This window comes from Neovison vison, chromosome 9, assembly GCF_020171115.1.
Source record: "Neovison vison isolate M4711 chromosome 9, ASM_NN_V1, whole genome shotgun sequence".
Classification (NCBI taxonomy): Eukaryota; Metazoa; Chordata; class Mammalia; order Carnivora; family Mustelidae; genus Neogale; species Neogale vison.
Genome location: NC_058099.1, coordinates 15491055 through 15518238, shown reverse-complemented (window position 1 = coordinate 15518238; position 27184 = coordinate 15491055). Strand labels below are relative to the sequence as shown.

At 39.3% G+C, this 27184-nt stretch overlaps 1 long non-coding RNA gene across 2 annotated transcripts in view; it reads right to left on the bottom strand.

Moving 5' to 3' along the window:
- Positions 1 to 26643, bottom strand: part of LOC122916852 — a 39056-nt gene extending 12413 nt beyond the window's left edge. The window contains exons 1-4 of one of the 2 annotated variants that reach the window (XR_006386315.1): positions 26268 to 26643; positions 19366 to 19524; positions 15889 to 15974; positions 15482 to 15683 (exon numbers count right to left, since the gene is read on the bottom strand). This is a non-coding gene — a long non-coding RNA (uncharacterized LOC122916852). Of the gene's footprint in view, positions 1 to 15481; positions 15684 to 15888; positions 15975 to 19365; positions 19525 to 26267 lie in introns of those variants that run through there. The other variant, XR_006386316.1, reaches the window with a different exon arrangement.
- Positions 26644 to 27184: the final 541 nt, after the last annotated feature.

The window sequence follows — 27184 nt, the reverse complement described above, 5'->3', positions numbered from 1 at the left end:
AAGCCTATCCTTGAACTCAGAGTTTATAACTCTTGCTAGAAGATTATTTTTCAGAAAGGTAAAATTATGCCTCTCATACAAATGTAACATGAACACATTTATTTTGTTTAACTAATTAATTAATAAAGAACAAATAAGATGTTACAACTGGTTCAGAGGAAAACTCAAAAGTTTCATACATTGTAGTCACATAAGGAATGCTGAAATTTCAGATCTGCAAAACTGTTCAATGTCTATAGAGTGATAATCTGTTGCATTTCATGGATATGCTTTGCATTTCTGAAAATAACGATTATTTGTTTTACTGCAACTTGCAGTGTTATAAAAGCACTCAAAGATAATAAAAGGCAGAGATAACCCTGATGCATGAGCATCTTACAAAATATTGCACATTATTTTCTTAAACTCAAAATGTGGTATTCTCGTTGCAGAACACTACACTCTAAAGAGCCAATGATAGCCTTTTCTTCTTCATAACTAACTCCATAACTGATCATCATCTCTGATGTTTCTTAGATACATATCAATATTTTAGAATTGCTAACATTTGGTAATAGAGACAAAAATACTTAGGTAATAATGATATCGGTAATTAAAAAAAACGAGCATTTGTTGGCTATCTAATGTGTACCAATTGCCAATAGCATCTATCAATCTGTTTTTGTTTTTCTTATCTCATTTAATCATTTAAGCAATCTTATCACAGAGGGCTTACTCTAAGGAAACAGTCACAGATAGAGTAACATGCCCAAAATCATCCATAGAATATTCCATGGAATATGGTCCTAGATTTTAATTTTTTTGACACTTAAATGAATTAGATCATAGATAAGATACTTAACTGTCCTGTACTTGAATCTGGCAGCTAAAAATGGAGTAATTATATAAAATTATAATATTATTAATGCTACAAGGGATTCAAGAACTTTAGGAGGGAAAATGTTATATCAACCTGAGGATATATCACTTAGAGTTGTCTGTAAAGTCTCATTGCAAAGAGAATGATTTTCATCAGTTTCTCTCATTTGACTCCTACTGAAAGATTGTTGTGGAGGCGAGAGGTGAGGATATAGGACCCTGTTTAGCAGAAGGAAATACTGTTTTGATTAAATCATGGCCTTTAGAAGTGGGTTGAGCTAATACTTCGGCTGAGTGATTTACCAAGATTTATTTAACCTAGCTGAGCCTCCGTTTTCTCATCTTAAAATGGATAAAGTATCATAGCCAACCTCAGAAGGCACTATGGGTTAAATGAAATAATAATATAGGTCAAGCCCTTTGAATTGTGCTTGGCACATGGCAGGATGCAATAAATGGAAACATGTATTCTTCGCTATTATTATTAGAACACCTGCATTCAAATTCAACATCCTTCTTTAGTGTTACCTTATATTTTAAAATAATGATTGTGTCTGAAAGTAATTTTAGGTAATGGGCGTTTTAGAGGGCACACTTATAAACCTTCCAGAGTCTTACGCTCTCCTTGAGGATTCTCTTACACGCCTCAGGAAAAACTGCTTTTCTAGTTGAGAACGTTGCACCAGCTCTCCAATGTCCCTCTGAATTTGTGTTCATTATAAGGCAGGAGACTCGTCTGCCCTCTGACATCGGAATGGGGAAAGGGATAGGGTGCAGGTTAATTGAAACTGCAGTCCAGGTAATTCTTAGCCTTGTATTGGGATGAACAACCTGGGACAACTACTTCCTTGATATGGAGAAGATTACTTTTAAATTGCTTAAATCCAATCTCTCACTTCCATGAAAGGCTGCCATTCATAAGGCATTATTAATTTAATGCCATTCAGCTCTTGGCGATCTTTTGTTTCAGGTTTGTTATTGGACCGTGGGAGGGCTAGACATGGAAGGATGAAGTCAGTCTCCTCTAGGGACTTCCTGCCTGTCTAGTTGGGAAGCCCAGCATTCACGAGGGCACAATTCATGCTAGGTAGAGGAGGTTAAGATTAGAAATCGGATCCAGAAATTACAAACAAATGGCCAGGAAACCTAGTTGGCCTGTAGGTACGTGTATGTAATTTGAGCTCTGATGCAACTTTTTTTTTTAAAGATTTTATTTATTTATTTGACAGAGATCACAAGTAGGCAGAGAGGCAGGCAGAAAGAGAGAGGAGGAAGCAGGCTCCCTGCCGAGCAGAGAGCTGGATGTGGGACTCAATCTCAGGACCCTGCGATCATGACCTGAACTAAAGGCAGAGGCTTTCACCCACTGAGCCACCCAGGCGCCCCTCTGATGCAACTTTTATAAGTCTAAAGGAAAGAATCAATACTTTCCTAAATTAAAATAAAAATAGATCTCATAAGAAATTCAGGATTTCTGGTATCTCATTTACATGGCATTAACAATCTACCTAGCCACCTTCAGCCTGCAGGTGAGCAGTAGTTGCCCCTTCTAAAGGTTTAAGAAGTCTCTAGCTCACCATATGCAGCTTGAATTACTGATTTACCGTAACTAACTGGTCACTGTGTGCATTTGATCCTGTGACCATGACAAGAGCGTAATGCGTCCAGGGAATGAGATTCATTTCAGAGTTTATTTCAACGGAGTGATAGAGCTGGGAAATAGCAAACTAAAATTGGAGCATTTACTGTGTTTCACTGACTTTATATATATTTTCTCAATTAATTCTTGCAACAACTATCTTAAGGAGGTGTCAGTATAACTTCCACAATTGAGGAACACGAGACTCTGTATTTATTTAGAAGTTGTCTAATTGGCAGAGGTAAGATGTAATTCCAAGGTAGTAGAAAGAAAATGACCCACTAAGACTTTGTTTTTAAACTGATATCCGTACCTTGTGGTTTATAGTAGTCAGGATAGAACAGACAATTCTGGGGCACCTGGGTGGCTCAGTGGGTTGAGCCCTTGCCTTCGGCTCAGGTCATGATCTCGGGGCCCTGGGATCGAGCCCCGCATCGGGCTCTCTGCTCAGCGGGGAGCCTGCTTCCCCCACTCTCTCTCTGCCTGCCTCTCTGCCTATTTGTGATCTTTGTCTGTCACATAAATAAATAAAATCTTTGAAAAAATAAAAAAAAAGCAATGCTGTGGTAATAAACAAACCCTATGTATCAATGGCTCAACAAATAGTAGTTGGTCCAGTCAGGACCCAAGGCAACTTCCTTATAAGAAGTGGACTGTTGATCCCAGCAGATTCTGTCTTGTGGCAGCAAGAAGTTTCCATAATCCCTGTGGTAAGGAGAAGAGAGAACTCAAAGGTCTTGCATGTGTATTCACTGTTGCAGCCTGAGCATGCCACCCTGTTCATAATTCATTGTTCAAAATTAACAGAATGACTCTGCCAAAGAACAAAGAAGCTGACGAGTTTTTCTTGTGCCCAGGAAGGAGAAGGGTCTGCGTATAAATGCGTACCAGTAATGTCCAAGATGATTGTGTTGGCAAGTTACACAGACTCTTTGTCTCACTTGCCTTATTGGCAAAGGAGAATGATGGCTTTCTCACAAGATTTTATTGGTGCTTTGTGATGATGTTTATAAAGCACTGAGTACAGTGGATGACTTTAAGTGACCAGTAAACTCACCTGTTTGATTTGCTCTGTCTGATCAGGACAGCATGGGATCATAGTGCTTTTCTGTACTGAATCAGACAACTGAGTGGTGGCCTCAGTTCCACTAGTGATGATTATCTAGCTTTGGAAAAATCTCTAAGGTTTCATCTAAAGGGTAAAAGGCCTGAACCACATGATCTCAGGGTTTCCCTCTGCCCCCAAAAGTCTATGTTTACCAATAGTTTTCTTCAGAACAACTGGATGTACTGTCAGCCCCTGCCTAGCCTGGTCCTTTGATCCAGAAGTTATTCCATTTTTAGAAAAATTTAGAATTTTAGAAAATTTAAATTTTCTAATCTAAATCTAAAAATCTCAATTTTCAAAAAATTTAGAAAAATATTTTCCTGTGTGAGGATTACACCCTGCGGAGTGCCCAGCACTATGCTAGATGAAGAGTAAATGTTTGAATAAATGAATGATCCCCCTATGACACAGCTCCTGCTGCCATAACAAAATACCTCACAGCAGACTATTTCCTCACAGCTCTGGAGGCTGGAAGTTCAAGATGGAGGCACTGCCAACCTGGTTGGTTTCTGGTGAGAGCTCTCTTCCTGGCTTGACGATCACCCACCTTCCTGCTGTGTCCTCACATATGGACATATGTCCTTTGTGTACACACATTACTCTTCTCACAAAGTCACCATTCCGTTTGGATTAGTATTCCATCCTTACTGTGTTAATTAACCTTTATTACCTCCTTACAGGTCCTACCTTCAAATACAGTCACAGAATGGGTAGGAGCTTCAACATAAGTATGAATGGGGGAGGAGGGACACTTTTCAACCCATAACCCCCATAAAACCATGATAGTTGCAAATATGGCATTAGAGGATGGGCCATAAAAATATCCCTGAAAGGATTCCCTTTTCTAAAGAATACAGTGATTTTCAATGGAAAGAGCTCTCTCCTGGGAGCACTTTCTTAGATTCTTATCACTTCTCTTGGTCCCTTCTTCTTATCTGCAAAATTAAGGTAGTGACTAAGCAATATATAGGTTTTATCTTTGATCCAAGCCAAAAGATTAATGATGAAAACAAAAGAACTGAGACGGTGTCTGGGGATCAGTGAGAAAGTATAGAGTGATTAATTAAAAATGCCTTCCATGGGCACAGAAGGGGACAAAGATGATATATAGAAAGCTTATGTACCTGAAATTTTTGGACTAGATAAACTAAAAAAATTTCCAAATCTTACATTTTATCATTTTATAAGGAGCACAATTCCTCTCAGATAAAGGGGCCCTTAGACCCACAAAATCAGAAAGTAAATAGTATTTGTCTGGTTTTCGAGTCAAGACCTAAAAGCAAACTGGAAATAAATAATGTGGTGCTGCTATCCTAGGGGAGACTGTGTCAGGCTGCATGGGAATCCTTGCCTTAAAATTAGGGTTTAGGGCTTGAGGGGAGAACCTACAGTGTGTGTTTGCCAAAAGGGGGCAGTAAAAGCCAGGCTCAGCAAAGTGGGTCAGAGGCACTGAGCTGGACCCCAGGGCTCCAGCTCTCTGCTGTCCTTGCCAATTCCCAGGAGCGGGCACGAGGGGGAAAGCCTGAGGCTTAAATGACAGAGCAGGAGTGGTTTTAGCCAAGGTGCACTCGAACCATGTGGAGAGAAAACTATGGCTTTTCATTTGCTTTTAAATCGTTCCCCTCACCATCTTGAACTTGCTGACCTGTACCAGCACATTCACCCTAAGCGGGAACGGTAAATTGCATGTCTCTTGCTGACCTGGGAGGGCTGGAGCTGAGCACCTGGCTATTTTCATACAACCCCCTGCCAGTGTTTATTTCTGCCTCTTGGAGGAAGGCTTGTTAGGGAGGACAATTAACTCATCAGCTACTATTAGTGGGGCCTAATGACTGCCAGGTTTTTCTGGGAAACAGCAGACCTCTCTCCGCCCTTCCCAGAAAGGATTTCCTCCTGCCAGGAGGCTGTTTAATCAGAACCACAAACAGTCGTCAATAAGGGGAAGGGAGTCGTGTCTCTCCTGGAGGGAACACCGTGATTGCAGAGGAAGACTCCTGAGCAAAGCCTGCCTGCATCTCCCTGGGGTGCAGAGGCTCTCTTCCCCCCATAGGGTGGGAAGAAGCTGCTCTCTCCATGCTCCCCGTGATGACCCTTCTGGGATGCTGATCTTGATCCCGTCACCCGTCCTCTTAGTGGTTATAAATTCAGCCCACATTACAGGAAGATGCCTGTGTACGTTTCTTTAGAATTGAGTCTGTATTTATTCTAGACACCGGTATTAAACACCCCCCCCACTCCAGCACCACTCTCTTCGTGGCTACTTCAGTAACCTTCTGATTTCCTTTCTATGATTCTTACGCTTTCCATCCATTCACCACAAAAAAGTAACCAGAGAGATTTTTTTTTTAAAAGAGATCACTCTGCCAGATCACGATAACCAACTCTCTTAGAAATTCTCTGTGGTTTCCCATTGCATTTACAACCACGTCTCCACTTCTCACCACCTCCTGCTATGCCCTGCTTGACCTGAAACCTGGCCACACCGCGGCTCTCCTTCATGATACGATCCCCCATGCTCACTTTTTTCTATTTCTAGAAAATATAAAATGTCTTCCTTTCTCAGAACCTTTGCGTGTCTTCTTTGCTTTATTTCGAGTGTTCTTTTCACTTCCTCACTTGACTAAATTCTACCCATGCTTCAAATCTCAGCTTCAGTATCTCTCTTCTTAGTCTTTTCTGATCTTCACAGAGGTCGTAGTCATCAGCTGGGGCTACCATAACAAACCATCACCTTCGGCAATAAAAGTTTATTTTCTTAGAGTTTTGGAGTACAGAGGTTCAAGATCAAGGAGCTGGGCAAAGCTGGTTTCTCCTGAGACTTCTCTCCTTAGCCTGTCTTCTCACTGGTGTCCTTACATAGCCCCTTCTCTATGTGTGTACTTCCCTGATATTTCTTACAAGGACATCGCTTCCACTGGATTAGATTAGGGCCTCCCCCTTACCACCTCCTTTCACGGCCCTATCTCCAAATAAGGTCACATGTGGTCTTAGGGCGTTAACCTGTGAATTTTGAGGGACCCAACTGAGTGCATAACAGAGGTCTTTCCTGGTCCACATTCCCTATGGTATTGTCTGTTACAGCACTCAAATCTTCCATTTCATTTCATAATTTTTTTTATTTTTTTTTAAAAATCACTATTTAAAAGCATATATTTAGTTCCCTATTTATTATAAATTCCACTAGATGGGAAAACTTGACTATCTTTTTTGTTTGTTCGTTTGTTTAACCACTCTATTTTCAACACCTAGAACCAGGCACACCACAGGCACTCAGATGTTGATTGAATGGAAGAATAATTTGGTTGTTAAATAAGAAGAAAATAAAAAAAGAAAATAAAACAAAATATCAAGGAAAAAACATAATCTCACAACATTATAAAATTTGGGCCTGAAAGAATGGAAGAATTTGTTCCCAAGCCATTAGAAGAGGATTTTAATAATAAAAAAAAAATCAGTATTTTATGAGATCTGCTCTAGTTTTTCCAATTATTACCCCTCCCCCTAAATTTTAGCTTCTCCAAATATTTCCTGATAAATGGAAATATTAATTTCCATTAAGTCAAATTGTGCTCCCTCCCCCAATAAAAGATATATCCAACCAAAATCAGTGAGTGTGAACTTATTTGGACACAGGGTCTTTGCAGATATGATTAAATTAAGGATCTTGGGATGACATTCTGCTAAGCTAAAGTCCAATGGCAAGTGTCCTAATCAGAAAAGACAGAGGGTGACTTGAGACATGGAGACACGGGTAGAAGAGAGAAAGCCACATGAGGACAGAGGCAGAGATTAGAGTGAATGTGTCTAAAAGCCAAGGAATGCCAAGGTTTGCTAATAGCCACCAAAAGCTAGGAAAGAGGCCTGGAATGAGTTCTTCCCCAGAGCTTCTAGAGAAACTAACACTGCTGACATCTTGATTTCAGACTTCTGGCCTCTGGAACCGTGAGAATATACATTTCTGTTGTTTTAGGCCACAGAGTTTTTGGTATTTGTTATGGCAGCCTTAGGGAACTAATACAAATGTTTCGTAATCAAATGAGTGTGGGAAAGGCCTATGTAATCTCAGAGTCACCATCAATCTAGATCAACATGTTAGCAGATGGGTAAATCTTGCAGTGGTTTCTTAATGGTTTGGTGGTAAGCAATATTTTTAAAGTCTGAAAATTACTATAATTTGGAAAAGTGCACATGTCCAATACATTCATAGTTTTATATACAATCCCAAGATTGGGAACCTATGAAGCCCAATCAGAATCTAGATTAAGAATGCTCATCGAGGAGCACCTGGGTGGCTCAGTCAGTTAAGTGTCTGCCTTCAGCTCAGGTCATGATCTCAAGCCCCAAGTTGGGCTCCCCATTCAATAGGGAGTCTGCTTTTCTCTCTCCCTTTGCCCCTCCCCCTTGCTTATGTGCTCTCTCTCTCTCTCTCAAATAAATAAATAAAATCTTAAAAAAAAAATGTTTACCTAAAATGTATCTTATTCTCATCTTCTGTGATACATGGTCTGAATTCAGAAAGATAGGAGGAGTGTAGATAAACAGAAAGGAAGACCGGAGACTTGGCATGGGGCAAGAGTAACGGAAATGCTGAGTTATGTAAAGAGCAATTATTTGGAAGACTTTGAGCCATGCACTAAAATGTTGTGCACTTTGTCTTTTAGTTACTAGGGACTCATCAAAACCTTTATCTAGAGGAACCACAACAGGTTACCTGTATGTGTCTGAATGAACGTTAGCAATTACATTTTAGGGAGCTCAGTCTGGCACCATAAGTAGTATATATTATCTTTCCACAACAAAACCATAGTGCATGAACAATGTGATCTAAGCTGGGACATACACCGCACTGGTATTCCAGCAGCAAAGACATCCAGGGGATTGTGCTGGGGGACATATGGAACATCGTGAATTGCAGTCTTTCTGTGCAATTCCAAATATGCCATTATATATTTTCCAGTTGTTTCTTCCACAGCAATTATTTTCCCCCATATGGGCCACTGTGTATAACAACAACCCAATGAATGGACCTCTATGGCAAATATTATGTTTAAAAAACATAAAAAGTGGGGAGCAGGGGGTAGTTGGAATTGTTTGGGAAAAAGAGCCAGTCTCTCTCCAACTAGTGGTCAGTTCTCCATTCAGGGTTTCTTTCTCCTCTTTACAAGGTTAAAGTGCAACAGCTAAGAACCTCTGTAGATAAGAGAGAGAGAGAGAGTGCATTTGGCCCTGGAAAGCAGGTATCAGGGAACATACCAGCAGACTCTGTAATGTAAAGGATATACTGATCAGAAAAGACATGAATTTGGGAGAGAAAGAATCCAGGCTCTAAAGTTATTTACTGCATAATCTTAGCCAAGGGCTTTAATATATCTGGGCCTCACTTTCTTGACCTTTAAAATGGAAAGAATACCCACCTTCCAGGGATGCTTTGAAAGTTAAATGATGCAATACATACAGTTCTTTTGCCATAGATTGTGCAGAAAATATTGTCTTTTTCATCTATGTAGAGGTTGGGGATACAAAAGAAAATTAGAAAAAGACATGCTAAATGCAAGTCTCTCAATGTTTGGTCTTCCCTTATATGGAGTCACATATTCCTGTGCTCAGGGGACTTCTCATCTTTTTAGTATCTACAAGCCTTCACCGATCACTGGAAGCAAATAGAACAGGATTCAAAGCCCTAAAGTCACGAGTTTGTGATAAAACTTTAAGCAAGTCATTTGCTATACCTGAGCTCTGGTTTCCTTATCTAAGAAAGGGGCAGCATAGCTACCCTAGAGCATCCTTTGAGCTGAAATGCTTTAATCACATTTAAACTCATCGTGAGTCATCCCTCCTCTTAGTTCTTAGAATTAAAAGTATATAGTAGTTCATGAAAACCTTTTAAAATATATATATTTAGGGGGCACCTGGGTGGCTTAGAGGGCTAAAGCCTCTGCCTTTGGCTCAGGTCATGATCCCAGGTTCTGGGATCAAGCCCCGCATCGGGCTCTCTGCTCGGCAGGGAGCCTGCTTCCCTTCCTCTCTCTCTGCCTGCCTCTCTGCTTACTTGTGATCTCTGTCTGTCAAATAAATAAATAAAATCTTAAAAAAGTAAATAAAAAATATTTTTTTTCAGCTCTCTTTTGCTGGATTATTTTCCCAGCTACTGGTGATCAATTCCATTTTGAACACCTACTGTGTGTTTGATGGGGCGTGTGATTTGATTCTAATAGTGACTTGATGAAGGAGGTAAAACTATTATCCTTAAATTTCAAATAAGGCAACTGAGGTTTGATGACCAGAAATGGCTTTCTGAAGGTTTTATAGATAACGAATCAGAGCTGGAATTGGAGCTCAGAACCGTTTGTCTGACTGAGAAGCCTGCACTCTTTAGGTCTCTTTGACCCCTGAGAGTACACAGTATGCCTCATCTGTATACCCTTAAATAGGTAGATCCTGTCACCCTACAGAAGAGGTGGAAGGCACTGATGTCAGTAAACACTCTGAGCATATGATTTATCACTGTCCAGTGGTGGAAATGGTTTTAAGAGTAGCTATCAAAAGACTTGGGTTTGAGTTCTGTCTCCGACCTTGAATAAGTGCCTCACCTACCCTGAGCCTCTGTCCAATGAGGATAATACCACCACACAAAGCTTTAGTATCCTTGTCTGTGGAATAGGGATAATGACAGGGTCTACCTTATAAGCTTGTCCTGAGGATCATATGAGATTATTGATTTAAAAAAAATGGTGGCGGTGTCCCTGGAGAGTGGAGAGTATTCAAAAGATAAGTCCCAGCTATTCTTACGTGCAGTTGTGAATCACAGTCTGAAACTTCCAAACCAGTAGGTCTTAGGGTTTATGTCTTTTGATGTGTTTCAAGGCACTGGCAGAGTATTTGTGTTGTCTAGAGATTTTCAACAGGGAAAGAAGGACCATCAATCTAAGCCTCAAGAAACTGAGCTTGTAGCAAGAGACACAAATGCTGTCATCATCAGAGCTGGAGCTAACTCAGTCACGTGCTGTCAAAACAGAGGAAGCCCAGCCTTGTGAGGGGAGTGTGTATCACTCAGGGGTGCTGATCACAGAGGACTATATGGTGGGTGAAACAATCATGTGGAATTAGAATACATTGGCTCAGGTTTTGTTTCTGGAGCTAACCAGCTGCCTGACCTTGGGCAAGTCACTTTAGCTTTTTGAGCGTTGGTCTTCTCATCAGTAAAATATAGGTGTTCATACTAATTTCATAGAACTTTTGTAAGGCTAAATGAGAAGATAATTAATGCAGAGCATGGCATACATTAGTAATTAAGGAGTACTTATAGGGAGTCAGTTTTCATGCTTTTATTTGTGTTTAAGCAACTTGTGACCCATTTCTGAAAAGCTAGGCAGTTGGCTCATAGAAAAATAGAATTTTCAATTTGAGTAGCAGTTTCAAGATAATGTTATCGAAGATTCCTTCATAGGTTTCATCTATCCTTGTTTGTTCGTTCAGTTATTTTTGCAACAAACACAAAATGCTTGTTCTGTAAAAATCATGGGGAAAGGGGGAAACCGGAGAAGAGAGCATTTACTATTTCCTTTTCTACCTGTTTTTTCATTCTTTCGTAAGGGAAGAATCCTTCCGACTACAAGAGACATAGAGGGCCACGTTTATAGATGGACAGAATTACTGCGTATTAAAACGTTATGTTCCTTTTCAAGCTCGTATCTTCTGCACTACCAAATCTGTACTATCAGTGTAATTAAAAAGGACAGAGAAGACCTTGGGGAGGTTCAGACAGGCAGATTGTGCCTGCTTTTAGCAAGACCACTAAGTGGACTAACCATAGCATAGGGTTCTATACCAGGAAGCTAGTCCTATCAAGGTAAGATTTCAAGATCCAGCAACTGGCATACACTGAGGTAGAACCCTGTGAGCTTCAACCTGGTTCTACAGAATCCCCACTGTTGGGTTAAATATGTCCTGGACACTCACTCTAAAAAAACAAAAACAAAAAACAAAAAAATAAACAAAAAACTCTTATTTGATTTTTGTCTTTCCATGTATAATTCTTAGAACCAGAACTAATTGACAACGGAGAGTCAAGTATTTCTGTTACTTCTCATCCAGTGGTTCTCAGCTGGGGGAAGGGTGGCCTTTGACACTGTGTGATGACATTCTGGTTATCACAACTGAAGGGAGAGGGGTGCTCCAGGCATCTAGTTGAGACCAGGGATCTTGCTAAACGGTGTAGCGTGCATAAGACAGGCCTCTCGAATAGAGAATCATATAGCTCAAAATGACAATAATGTTATTAATTAACACTGAAATCTTATTAACAGGTATTAGGATCCCTACTTAGCAGGCATTTAGAGTTTAGACCAGTCGAGATTCTCAGAGTTTTGTCTCCAAAATAACAGCCTTGGCATCCACAGGAAACTCATTAGAAGTGTAAATTCTCAGTCCCTATACCAGACCTGCTGAATCAGAAACTCTAGGAGATAGCCCAGAAACCTGTGTTTTAAAAAAACCTTCCACGTGAATCTGATGCTTACTTAAACCTAGGAACCACTGATTAAGGCTCTCTAAAAGATGTGAAAACACACACACACGCATAATTGCTTCAAAAGTGGGTACGATAAGCACCCAGTTAGAAATGTAGAGAAACAGGAGTCATTGATGTTGTAACGAGAGGGTGGCTTTTGAGCAGAGCTTTGGCAATGGATAATGTGTTCCCTCGTTGTAATGAGATGATGAAAGAAATAGCATAAACAGAGACCAGAGCTGGTAGACTACAGGTGATTCTCAAGGAATGGGAAGTTTAAAGAAGGAATACATCAAGTGACAGTGCAATAGGAAACACTGGGGTCAAACACGTTATCCATTTGAATAGTTTTGAGTAGCTAACTGAACTGATCCAAGTTAGTTTTAGGAATATCAATTTAACAGTTAAAAATAATACTCTTATGGGGCGCCTGGGTGGCTCAGTGGATTAAGCCGCTGCCTTTGGCTCAGGTCATGATCTCAGTGTCCTGGGATCGAGCCCCGCATCGGGCTCTTTGCTTGGCGGGAGCCTGCTTCTCTCTCTCTCTCTCTGCCTGACTCTCCGCCTGCTTGTGATCTCTCTCTCTGTCAAATAAATAAATAAAATCTTTAAAAAAAAAATAATACTCTTACAAGTCAAAAAAATGATAATAGTGGCCAACAGAAATGGTGTGCAATAAAAAGTAAGTGTGAAGGTAAAATTTTATGGGATAAAAATAATAATACCAAATATTTCTTTTCAAATTTTCTAATCAACCACTATACCAAGATTTCCATAATTGGGCAAAGAAACATCTTTACTCAAGAATTCAAAACACACATGCACATGATCACATGGACACACTCACACAACTGTAGGAGAAAACAGGACAAACTACACAGACCAAAGAGCCCAAAAGGGGATCTCAAGCATCCGTGCCTCTTAAGGGGTTAGAACTCATTCTCAGAGCAATAGTATGTACCCAAAAATCCAAGAATCAGGAAGAAGAAAGCAAGGACAAGTGGGCCAATGTATGATGACATTCTGGTTATCACTGAATGTGATACGGGCCAACGAGAATCTAGCAACAGACCCTATGGATTAGATGCCTGCATCAATGTGCAGGATAGGTGCTTGCCCTAATCCCACTACTTCCCATTTAAAATCCATAGTCCACCACTAAGAAATCGATCATTGGTTCAAATTTCTCCTATGGCATAGAGAAGAGAATTTCATTTTATGAGAGTTAAATCGTAAGAAAGAGTTGTTTTGAAATCAAACTAAAATCTCCTAGCTAAGTTGTCTGAATGTATTCTACATCTGCCATCTGGATCTATATGGAACAAACTTCTTCTCCTATGTACCAGCCTTTGATTATTTAAGGTTGTCTTTCAAGTTTCCTTGGTTTTTCCATACCAACAGAATATCCAACTTCTTTAAATATTCCTCATATTTCGAAATATTTTATAGTCCTTATCACTTGGGTTGCTTTCCTTTGGATGTACTTCAATTCAATTAGGGGACTCTAAAATCAGGCTCCCAGATCTAAACTCAATATCCCAGATAAAATCTTGCCAGTATGGAAAATGCTGCAATTACAGGCCCTATTATCCTGACACTATATTTCTATTAATGAGCCCAGGCCAGATATTTGGATAGTGACCAGAGTGATCTTTATTACTCAAACCAGGGTAGCATTTCCTCAAAGGCAATTGAAAATCTTCAGAAATGTTGGAGACCTTTCCTGAGGCTGCATAATTATATTTTTTAAATGCCTTCAATTTCCCATGACAAGTTTGGAGTGTCTAAAGATGGCAAAGTGAAGGAGATAAATAGATTATTGATCAGACAGGCTTGTAATTCCTTAGCGAATTGGATTTAGTTTCTTCATTGAGATCAGGTCAATGCCATAAATCTCGTGGAAAATCAATGCCACAGAGAGTGCTGTGAGTTGGACTTGAAGACGTTTCCCTGGCTGCTTCAGGACAGGGAGGTTGGCACCTGCTCCAAAAATAGAAAAGGAAAAGGACTGGAAAATGACTATATGAGGGGTTCGAATGTCGGGTATGTGAGTGAAGTGCCTGAATGGAGTCAAAAGATTTGGGAACTCTTGACTTGGCCGCTGTTCTATATGTGACCTTGGGCAAACCACTTCACATTGATCATCCTGTATGTTACAACGGCAAAGTTGGACCATACAAACAGTTCTCTATATCTTTTCTCCTCTTCTTTGTGGGGAAGAGTCAGGCAACTACTAAAAAAAAATTCTGAAGTGTGGTCACTCGATACAATGAAAGTTTAGTTCTCAGTCGCACAAATATTCACATGTAGTTTCTGCATCAAGTAGCTCAACTCCAAGCTGGACCTCAATGACTGAGGTGTCCCAGCTTTTTACATTGTGCAACTCTGCTGTTGCATAGAACCTTGTCATGTATTGCTTCCAACCTGCCTTCACTAGCACAGATACCTGCAGAAGGTAAGCTAAAAATAGGGCATGAGAGGGTGGGTAGGAACAATTGTGAAGCTGTTTGAAAAATGTATCCTGGCTTTTGCAATGAGCCCATCTATCTCCATATTCATAAAGAACCAGAAAACGTTAGAAGGATGATATTGGCATATAAACAATTTCAATTGTCTTGCCTAAACTCCAGCCCAATCTCCAATGAAACCTATTCAAAAGCCTGATGAAATTGGGCCACCAGAAGGAAAAGTCGAAATTTAGAGAGAAAAATGGTAGTTAGGGTGTCTGAACAGATGCACTGCAGATAATTGCATTTTAAAATTGTCTATTTGGTAATTCCTTGTTGAGATGCTCCATTTGTTTTGCCATATTTATCCTCTTTATTTATTTTGCATGGGGAAAAATGCATAACTGTTTAAAGACTTTGGGAAAAGTTATTCTGAGCCTGATGTTGTCACAAAGAGCATTGGGGGAAGACACAAAGTAAATTGAACTTGAGACTATGAGAAAGGGAGAAGAAAATAGAGGATCAAGGTAGAGAAGGATGGAGATGGGTTGAGTAACATCCAACTTGGTGACCACATAACTTCTAAAATACCATGAACTGTACTGTCTAGGATCTATACTTTTTACAGCAACACGACTCACTTTTAAAAGCATACACCAACATTCCAGTGGATTAATACAGTATGAGTTTACTTCTTATTCACATAATTATCATAAACTTGGTGTCTTAAAGCAACACACATTTGTTATCTTATAGTTCTGGAGGTCAGAGGTCTAAAATGAGTCAACATGGCTGCATTCCTTCTGAGGTCTCCAAGGGAGGATGAGTTTCCTTGACTTTGCTAGTTTCTAGAGACTGTGTTCCTTGGCTCATGAGCCTCCATCGCTCTCTCTAGTCTGTTTCTTTTGTCATATCTTCTTATACTCTGTTTCTTTTGTCATATCTTCTTATACTCTGACCTTCCTTCCTTCTATAAGGACCCTTTTGATTACAGTGGACTCACTCAGATTGATCCAGGATCATCTTTCCATCTTAGGACCCTCAATATGATCACATCTGTGAAGTCCCTTTGCCATGGAAGGTGGCATATTTGCAGGCTTCCAGGGATTAGGATACCCATGCCTTTGAGGGAAGAGGAAAGAAGTGCCATTATTCATCCTACCACAGGGATCATGGTTAAAGAAGGACTTCCCAGCCTCAACAGACAGTTTCTTAGGAAGTCCTGGGTGTCAACATCCAGCAAATGGAGAAGTGAACTGATGGCACATGGAAGGATTCTATGCCACTGGAATAACAGAAAACACGCGATGTGTACACTAACTCTTACGTCATTCTTTTCTTTCCGGGTATCCAGAACTCTCCAAGCACCGTGCTTCGCACACAGACTTAGGCGAGGGAAGATGTCGGTATTGCCTAAGAAAAGAGCACACAGAGGGGAGGGTGAGAATACAGAATGGGGGAGAAGAGCTATAGGCAATGTGAGTCATAACAAGGCGAAAATGTGCTTGGACGTAAGGTTTTATTCCCCTCATATTTTCAAGGGTGGCTGAGATTTCCTTCCAGTGGCACTAGCAGGCTTTCCCTGCTTGTGGCCTCCCCAAAATAGATCCTGAGTACCATGGAGCCCATCTGCAGTGAGAATTCGTTAGTGACACATGACAGCTATTCCTTGAAATGTGCTCAGTGATTCACACAGCTCACAGCGGCTGTGCAGTGGGGATTATTGGCCTGAAAATGACTTTCTTCCCTCCCTTCAACCCCCATCATCAGCTTGAAAAATTACCTTGGGACACATTTTTTATACTCTCTTCTCTGGAAGCATTATTTCAGTTGTACCTCTGATGCCCAAAGCCTTGTGCCTCCCCAGAGAGGAGTTGTGCCTCCTGGAACTGGCTGATCATACCACAGAGATCCAGGAAACCCCAAATGTCTGCTGAGCATGTAGTCTTCCAAGACCATCTATTGTGTATATGTTTCATCATCTCTATATGACTGACATGTCTTTCCCTCCCAGAAGTGCTTTATTATACTTTCTGCCACCATTTAAATAAATCTGGTGTCCATAATTTGCTTTTTTGGAAATAGATACAGATAGATCAGGTATGTCTAATTCCCCTTCATTGATTGGGTGATTTAAATTCTATCCCTCCCCACCCCTTCAACCGGTGTTTCCAAACTTCTTTGATAATAAGAACCACCAAGATGTGTTTTTCACTGACTAGATGACCAGGTATCTCTTTCAAAAATTATGACTCACTAGGTCCAAATCAGGAGTGTATGTTTCTAACTAACAATACATAAGCTTATTCTAATATTCAGGCAACTTTTGCAAACAATACAAACACAATCTAAAATGCAGAATGGATTTTTGTGCCAAGCATCTGGATTTAAATCCAAGGTCTAAAATCTACCAGTTAGATGAGATGAGCCAGTTGCTTCATATTTATGTAGCTGGGTTGATAAATATGTAACTCTACCCAAATCCAATTCTTTGGTCATACCTCTTATTCACTTTAAAGAGCACTTGTACAAAAGACAATGGCAATACATGTTATTTTGTACTGAATTTTATTCTACGGAGGGTGCTTTAAATTTTTAAAAAGAGGGACGCCTGGGTGGTTCGGCTGGTTGGGCGACGGCCTTCGGCTTGGGTCGTGATCCTGGAGTCCTGGGATCAAGTCTCACATTGGGCTCCCTGCTCAGCAGGGAGTCCGCTTCTCCCGCTGATATCTCTTCTCTCATGCTTTCTCATTCTCTCTCTCTCAAATAAATGAATAAAATCTTTTTAAAAAAAACTTAAATTTTTAAAAAGAAAAAAAAAGATTCATGTTGTCTGAAGCTGTCAGGAATTTGCATGACAGAGTAGAGGAACATAAAAACTGATCTAGGGGAAGACATAAACTCTGAGTAGGGAGAACCTTTCAAGTGAGGTCAGAAAGGCATTCTGATATGAGGAAGTGGTGATGCAACATGGGGGCTTAAGTGGGTAGGAGAAGAATCCATGAAACAAGATGGGATAGGGAGGGAGACAAACCATAAGTGACTCTTAATCTTCCAGCTAAACTTTAAAGGACTCTTAGATCATCCAATGATTGTTGATCTTCAGTCTGTGGCCATGCTTCCCTGGGAGTGTCTGTGTGGACTACTGGAGCACAGTGGAAGACTGAGTATGGACAGTGTTCTTTTGAATTGAAATTAAGGTGTCACTTAATCATATTTCACTCCTTGTCCTCTGAATTCCCTCTATTTATTTTATCCAATCTCCACCATCCCCAAGAATCACCTTTCAGACTCCTAGTCTGGCCACCAACAATTTGATTTCCTATTTCACTCACACCCTCACCACTGATCATCACTGGCACTTTCTAAAACATCTACTCTGTTGCAATTTAATGCTTTTGGATGATAGCTATAATGGCAAAAAAATTATATGGCGTCAAGTATGTTCTGGACATTTTTCGTATATTAGCCCATTCAATCTTCACAACAAATACTATTATTAACTCCATTTTACAAATAAGAAAACTAAGGCACAGGAAGTTATGGAGTCCAGAATCCTTACACGTTACACTAAGCGTACGGACATTTAATTAATGTGACGATAGCTAATGGCACCCCCTCCGATTCCAAAGATACATACATTTTAAAAGAATTGATTGATATAAAGTAGGGATAAATGTAAGGTTAACCTAAATAACCAGATAATGATTTCTTAACTATGCCTTTTGGGGAGGAGGATCTTCCTGTTTAAACAATGGCTTGGGAATTTCTGATCCTATTTGGCAAAGGAATCTAACCACCATATACCTCTGGGATCATCCTTACACATGAACCCAGAGCTGCCTTACAGATCATCTAGCTTCCCCCTCCATTTACAGATCAGGCAACTGCCACCGACACAGAGAATGTGGCTTGCTAGGATAGCATAGCTGAAAGCATGCAGGGCTCCTGACACCCAATCCACCCCACACCCAGGTGATAATGAGTCACTACCATTTCAGTTATTTTCCATCCACAAAGCTCTGGGCAAAAAAAGATTAGAATTTGCTGAAAGTGCAGAAGCTTTCATCCCACATATCCAGTCCTCAATTCCCTAAAGCTTTTCTTCCATGAGCAAAGAAGTAGCAAGGAAGACATTGTAAAGGCAGGGATCTGAGACATGTGAGAAAACACAGGTCGAAAAGTGATTGCTGGTGAAAAATTAAAACTTGCTTTTCTTTTTCTTCTTGATTCCCCTGTACATTGCCTTCCTGCAAACAGCAAAATTTCTAAAAGCTCAGCAAGGCACTGCTATCAGAGCTAAGACATTAGTTTTTGAAAAGAAAAACAAACAAACAAAAAACCCACATTGCATTACTGAAAGACCAGATGATGAAATATAGCATAAAAGGAAAATTGCCACATTTGTGTGTGTGTGTGTGTTCACATGTGCACATGCTAAGGCACACAGAGGCATAGAAAGTTATGGAGTTAAGCATATATATCTATATGTATATATTGATATATATATATCATATCACATGTCTTTCTGTGGAAACAAAAATTTATTTTGGAACAAAAAAATTGGAAACAAGGGCAGTGGTAGCAGAAAGGTTGAATTGAACAAAAGCTCTGGAACCAATCACAGGGCACATTTGAGATTGCATTTCCAGGCAAGCCTTGAGACCATTAAACCAAATATACGATATTTCATTAATTTTATCTTAGACCTCAGTTGGGAGAATGGTGTAGAGAGAGATATGGTTTTACAGACTTAACAGGACCTCGATAGTACATTAATTTTTAAGAAATCTTATTTGTTTACCTTTTTCATTTATTACTCTCAGCTGCGCTCACTGATTCTATTCGGTCTCACACTCGAGTCTCAGTAGCATAATAGTTAATATGACACGGGTCTTGTTCAGGATTCTACTTCTGGTATCCATCATGATTCTTGACACATGAGGCTTGATTAACAAATGCTCTATGGGATTGATTAATATTAAATTGAATTAATTTACGTTAAATTAATTGAGAAATGACTCTTAAATCTGTATTCTCTATTTTCATCATCACTAACTTTGGTAGAATTCATGATTATCTCTTATTCCTTTATCACTTCCAAAAATGAAATCCTTCCAGTGCATTGTTTAAATCAACTCAATCACAACACCACCACCCCCGCCCCCCAAAAAAGTTTCCCAGCGGCACTGCTGCTTACAGGATAACGTGTAAGTGACCTAGTATGACCATTAAGGACCTTTAAAGTCTTTGTTTCATCTCCATTTATTGACTCATCGATCACTACTCCTCCCCCTCAATTTTTATTTAATGTTATAGCCACATGCAATTACCATTTCCCCCTCAACATGCTATATTTTTTCATGCTGATACATGTTACCTATGCCACGTACTTTTCTACATACACTTTATATTATTATAGATGTCTTGTGTTTGATATTTCCTCCCTGGAATATTTTCCAAATCTACAACTTTTAAATCCCTGTTCCTTCTTTAAGATCTAGTGCAAACATGACTTTAAGTCTTGAATATTTTCCTTCTTCCCCAAAGGAAATGAATTTCTCTCTTTTCTGCAGTTTCATAGCACTTTGCACCAACTCTTGTTGTAGCATTTTTACATTTAATTTTTTTTTAAACATTCAATCTATCCTGCTGAACTTTGAATTTAAGGAGAGAATCATGTATCTTAATCATCTTTACCTCCCCCCCATATTTATCATAGGCTATGATACACAGGTATTTAAATATTCTCCAAATTCCTGAAAGGTGTATTTAAAAACCAGTGGTTACAAACTCAGAATCTTTTAGGAGCCACATAAGCAACATAAATCATTACCTAGGCTGACTGGGCATTTTGACAAACAAGCAGTTGCACACCCTCCCCTCCCTAAAGGACAGGTATATTCTTGTCCACGTGATTGTTTTCAGATGGGAAAATGGATCCAGTATTGCCAGTCTTTAAGAAAACCCAGAAATTGAAGGTTTTATTTGAAACATGTCAACTTTTAGAGCAGCACCTAGGCCACAATGGTCAGGATTCTCTAGCGGACAGCCGATTTGCACTCATGCTCTAATTTATACAAAACTGATTTTGTCTGTCATGTTATTCATGCAGTCAAGGAATGCAACTTTTAAAATATGTTTTAATTATTGGAATTCTCTCTTATGGCTCTCTGTATTCTATTTTGCAGCAGTACACGTCTTGGTGCCTATGTGCATGAAAAAATTTTGTTTTCAAAATCCTTTTTTGAGTTCCCTTCCCCTCCCACACCTTCTCATGTTATTTCTCAGCTTATCCTTACCACTCTCCCAGCCCCCTGAAGGAAATTAGCCTTAATTTATCCTTCTATTCAGTAAAACAGGAATAATAAGATAATTGCATAAGGCAGTCATAAGGCATAAACAAAGAGGTAAAATATCCCAAAGTGTAATGGTTTCTATTATTATTTCAGTAGGTATTAATTCCTTTTTTCTTGCCTCCCTTATTTTTTTTTTCATTTCTCTCTCCCATCCAAATAAATATTATCTTCCTGAGCCTCACTCCACCCAGACTCAGAAAGGGGTAAAACAGTGTAATTGTTCAATTACCAATAAAATAATTTTAGTACATAAGTTGCTCAATTACTTATCCTTTTTCAGTCATGTGTTTGAACCTAGTAAGGACTATCCATGCCTTGACCTGTTACTGACATGTCAGGCATGTGTTAACCTGGTGTAGAGGAGATTATCGGCATCAAGGCAATGGTTAAATGCATGTTGTTATTACCCCATAGTTCATTTCTTTACCAATATTCATCCCTTCCTTCATCCTACTTTAAGTAAGTATTTGATTGAATTATTTCATTCATTTGTTCATATGCTAATGATTCTCTCTCTCTCTCTCTCAATAAAATGAAAAGGTAACCTATAGAGTGGGAGAAAACATTAGCAAACCATACAGGTGATAAAAGATTAATATGCAAACTAAAGAACTTGAACAACTCAATAATGGTAATAATGATAATGATAATAACCTGATTTAAAAATTGGCAAAGGACCTGAACAGGCATTTTTCCAAAGAAGATATTCAAATGGCCAGTCACCATCAGAGAAATGCAAATCAAAACCACCATGAAATATCATCTCACACCTTTTAGAATAACTATTACTGAAAAGACAGAGATAAGTGCTGGTAAAGACATGGAGGAAAGGGAACCCTTGTATAATGGGTTCAATGTTCGTAAGAAGATAAATTGGTACAACTACTATGAAAAACAGTATGGAGGTTCCCCCCAAAATTATAAAAACAAAAACCAAAAAGCTACCATATGATCCAACAATTCCACTTCTGGGTATCTATCTAAAGGAAATGAAGTCACTATCTTGAAGACATATCTATGGCCCCATGTTCATTGCTGCATTATTTACAATAGTCAAGACATGGAAAAACTCCCTCTATCCTTGATGGATAAACAGATAAAATGTGTGTGTATGCATTCAGACCATAAAAACAAAGGAAATCTTGCAATTTGCAACAGCATGGATGGACCCTGAGTCCTTAAGTCATGGAGAAAAACATAAATAGTGTGTGATCTTATGTATATGCAGAAACTAAAGCAAACCAACTCATGGAAACAGCAGACTGGTGATTGCCAGGGCTGGGAGGAGTTGAAGACATGCTGGTCGAAGGGTACAAACTTCCCGTTATAAGATGCACAAATCCTGGAGATGTACTCTGAAGCCTGGTGACCATACCCGAGAACACCATATTGCATATTGGAAAGCCACCAAGACCTTAAAAGTTCTCACCACACATGCATACACACAAAATTCTAAGTATGTGAGGTGACATATGCGTTTAACTAACCTTATTGTGGTAATCATTTTGCAAATATATACACATATCAAATCATTACATTGTACAACTAAACTATCACAAAGCTGTGTGTCTGTTAATCTCAATAAAGCTAGAAAAGAAAAAAAAATGTAGTTAACTAACTTTCGTAGGAAAAGATTATACTTATGTTAAAACAGAAGTGGTTGAGGTGGAATTTTTCTTCTTCTTGTTCAAACTTTCTTGAATACATTTTGATAATAATATAAGACAGGTAATTGCATTTCCAGCAACGAATGACAACACAAGGATGAGAAGCTGAATACAGCAATCAAAGAATAGAAAAGGGGTAAAAAAAATCTGATAAAAGATCTGTTTCTAGGGAATTGTGAAGAGAAATATAGAAAATCAGACCTATAAATATAAATTCACTAATAGTTATTTCAGCTTCAAGACTCAAGATGCACCTGTTAATTGGATGTTCATACAAAACGAGATGTACCCACATGTTTGCTATGTTAACATGGGGGCACACTGGAAAAAACAGAACAGGGGATGTACTGTCTTTATTGAACCAGCTTTGTCAAATTAAAAAACAAAAACTAAACACACACACACACACACACACACACACAAAAAAAAAAACAAAATCCAAAATGTAATGCCTACTGATTAGCTTATATGCTGTTTTTGTTAGTCATGTGAGACATGATCCACAAATGTGGCAAATAATTTCACATTAACTGCTTCATCCATCCGTCCATTCAGTCAGTCAAATGTGGCAATCGGTCAGGCAAAAGGGAAAAGTGAGGTTATACTAAGAGGTAAGATAAGACATGATTCAGAGAAAGAATCATTCACAGTATGTTTTAAACTTGTCACAAAGACCACATTGCCAAGATCTTGATACCACTCTGAGTCAGCTTACTTCTCCCCATCCTCTTTCTTTCTCTTATCTGTTTGGAAGGGAGAAAGTTTTCCCCATCATCTTAAGATGATGCTCTAGATGCACATGAATTCCAACCCCCACCACACAGAAGGTCTTCAGAATCACAAACGCTTTGCAGCAAGGAAGGCTGTCATGGAAGAAGTAAGTGGCTAAAGCCCTGTCCTGTTTCCCAAGAGTATGATTAGGAAATATATTAGAATCTGATTATCTTATCTATTCTCTCTCTATTTACATATATCACAGTATCTTATGAGGCCTTAAACAAGCTGCATGCTCTGGCAAGGTCTTATTTTCTACAGTCTGCAAAATGCATTTTAGGACATGTGGTGTGGGAGTATAACTTTGGGGCTTTGTGTCATGAACCCATGTACATTCAAATAAATACTTGTTTTCTTATTCTGTAGAAGTTGATTAAAAAAAAAAAAAAGTCCATCGAACCCTGCCATGATGTCTTCCTTTCCTCTTCTACAACATGCTTCTAGACTTGTTTAGTTCTTCTTCCCCCTAAGGATTGCTCTTAGAATAAGTAAATACACCTACGACTCAAAGAGACAGACTAGCTATCAGTCTCTTGGGGAATTGCGATAGAAATGCATACTCAGGACAGGAGGCATTTGAATTTTAAAACCTCCCTTCCCTCCACCCCCTTCCTTCTGTGCTCTCAGCTGCCTGGGTGAGGGCCACAGAGGGATTCAGCTCCAGACTTGAGGTTGTCTCTGTCCTGACAACTTGACAGTTTAATAATTTAAACTCTTTCCATTCTCCCAAAGCACATGAACTGGCATTATCGTGATTTTCTTTACTCTGCCTTAAACCGTACTGTAGTCTTTGATATCATAGCAGTGTCTAATGATAATGGGAGGGTTTGGTTTTTTTTTTTTTTTTGGTTTGTTTTTGTTTGTTTGTTTTTGAATTCTTGTCATCGTAAGTCTTTAAAATAATAAGGAGTGAACAGAACCAGGTGTTTTTCTCATGTAATGAATTGTTATTAACTAAAGGGAAAGCGAGTCAATTTGGAGGGAGGTAAAGATGCATTCTAATCCATAGGGTCTGAGAACATCCTCTGAAACCTTGGAGAAATGACTAAACCTGTTCATACTTGCTGAGTTTTGAGTGATTAAAGAATTACATTCTCAGGAAGTCCTCTGAGAAAGCCCCAACAGAAGACATCATCTCTTAACATACAAAAACTGAAGAACAGGGGAAAATGCATTCTTAAATGGGCTACAAAGACTTAACTCATGTGAGTAAAAATCTTATTTTACTCAAATTACTTAAGTCAAACTTAAGGATCTGCTTTTGAAGGCTGATGCGTACAAAGACATCTCTGGGATAATTACCCATTTCTGTTGCACACTGAGAGGTACAGACCCAGCCCAACTATCAGTAGAGAGCATCCTTTGCTCACATTATTATAAAAGTCAAGGAAAACCAGGCTTTAGGGCCACTCCCTGGGTTCAATGAGGCTGTAAGGGAAAGCTGAACCAAGAATGCGGCCTGGAGTGCGGCTCTGCTAGGCTTCTTCAGAAAGGTGAGAAGCAATGACATATGTATCATGTGACTGCTGAGAGGAGCCCATGAGCATGAACAGCTTAGTAAGGCAGAATGGATAGGAAAGGAAAGGCTTTCTCTCTACACCATTGTATTTTTTCTTTTTCTTTTTTTTTTTTTTAAAGATTTTTATTTATTTATTTGACAGAGAGAAATCACAAGTAGATGGAGAGGCAGGCAGAGAGAGAGAGAGAGGGAAGCAGGCTCCCTGCCGAGCAGAGAGCCCGATGCGGGACTCGATCCCAGCACCCTGAGATCATGACCTGAGCCGAAGGCAGCGGCTTAACCCACTGAGCCACCCAGGCGCCCTGTATTTTTTCTTATTTGTAAGTATTATCTGCCCCAGTTTCCAAGACAAAAACCTTGCAGATTTTTTCCCACTCCTTTATCTGCCCATATCCAATCAACCATTAAATTCAGTTTCATCATCTTCAGACTGTATGCCCTAGACTTCACCTCTTCTCCAGTCCCACTGTCATGTCTGCACTGAAGACCATTAACTCGTGCCCTCCCCTTATTAGGAGGAAACTCATTTGTGGTTTTCCACTATCACTTTTGGATGAAAAGAAAAGTTAGCTTAGGAAAAATTACTTAAGAGATCAGCCAGTACAGGGATTCTGGGGTGGCTCAGTTAAGTGTCTACCTTCGACTCAGATCATGATCCCCAGGTACTGGGATGAAGTCCCATATGAGGCTCCTTGCTCATCAGGGAGCTGGGTCCTCCCTCTGCCTTCTGCTCTTCCTGCTTATGCTCTCTCTCTCTTTTTTTCTTTCTCTCTCTCGGACAAATAAGTAAAACATTTAAAAAACCAGTCTCTACAGTACAAGATATAGTTTCCTAAATATTCCTCAATGACCTCACTTATTTTCAGGTGCCTGTTCAGGTGGCTTTTTCTGAAGACTTTCTGATTGCATGCCTGAAGTATCCAGTATTCCAGAAGATCCAGAATATTTTTTAATGGTACCAATAGTAAGAAGGGACGAAGCACTTTGGAGGTAGTCCTTGCTTCATTCTGGAAAGAGCTATGGATTTATTTCATGGCTTTTGCAATAGCATTTCTGCTCTATCACAAACTTAATTCCTTAACATTTCACATAGCTGTGTACAATGTGAGGATATTACTACTTGTGTTCAAAGATTACACGAGATAAGGACTGGCATATGTTCCTACATTGGATGTTCCATAAATATGGGGGAGCACAAAATATATTGTTTATAAAGCTGATTAATTTTTTGAGGGATAATGAGGACTCCTGAGGGAAAAGCAGGATGACATCCATTCTGCTCTTACATTTTCCTTAAACTCCTAACCATATTCCACCAACATATAAATCAACATAAATTCTTGCATAACTAAGGTCACTTTTGAAATTCAAGTTTTAGAGTACATACCTTAGGGTAATCCTGGAATTCCAGATTCTAACGTGAATGGCTGAAGTCGTGGAACAATATCTTTAAGAAAGTACTTCTCCCTTCCAGTTGGTTGTCCCTCTGCAAACTCCATCCATGTTCACATTCGCCCGTCTGATTCCCTTATTCCACTTCTCCCCATATTATTGAGAAATATACTATGCTATCTTTTTTATTCCTTATTCCAATTTCCCTCTAGTTGATTATACTTATATTTCCCAAACTCATCCATCAGTTTTCAGTGATCTTTATAAAATCATAGATCTGGAAAAGGGCTTCAGAGATTCCTTTTTTTTTTTTTTTTCCATTTAGCTCTGGTTTAAGTTGCAGAAATGGAAGCCCAAGAAGACAAAGTAATTTTCCCAAAAATATGCTGCTATTTAGGAACAGTAGTGGACTTAAAACTTAGATGTTCTAAATTTAACTCAGCAAATGCTCTTTTCTTCACATGATGCTCCTTCTGAGTACTTTGGATAATTTGTTACATTGTAGTGTCATTTTTAACCTATTCTTAATCCCTCTGTAGATTCTATTTGCTTTTGTTCACTCACAATATATGAAATATATTAATCTTTTTGTAACGTCTGACCCAGTTACCTTGGACCTCATGTGGTCATTATCTACCTATGCTAAATGACCACAAGTCTCCTTAAAAATATTGGCTGATGTCTGAAGCTACTGGGCCTGTTATTACAGTGAACTCCGTCAAAGACGTTAGTCTGATACTGACATAAATACAAAGAAATTGGTGTATCTTTTCTCGACTTTAAAAATATCTTCAGTGCAACCTACATTATTGTGACAGTCCCTGCAGGTTTGGAGACCACAAGATTGATGACTTGAAATAAAGAAGAAGGGCTCTCTGGACCCTTCGTTTTCTCAGTGGCTGGCATTATTTT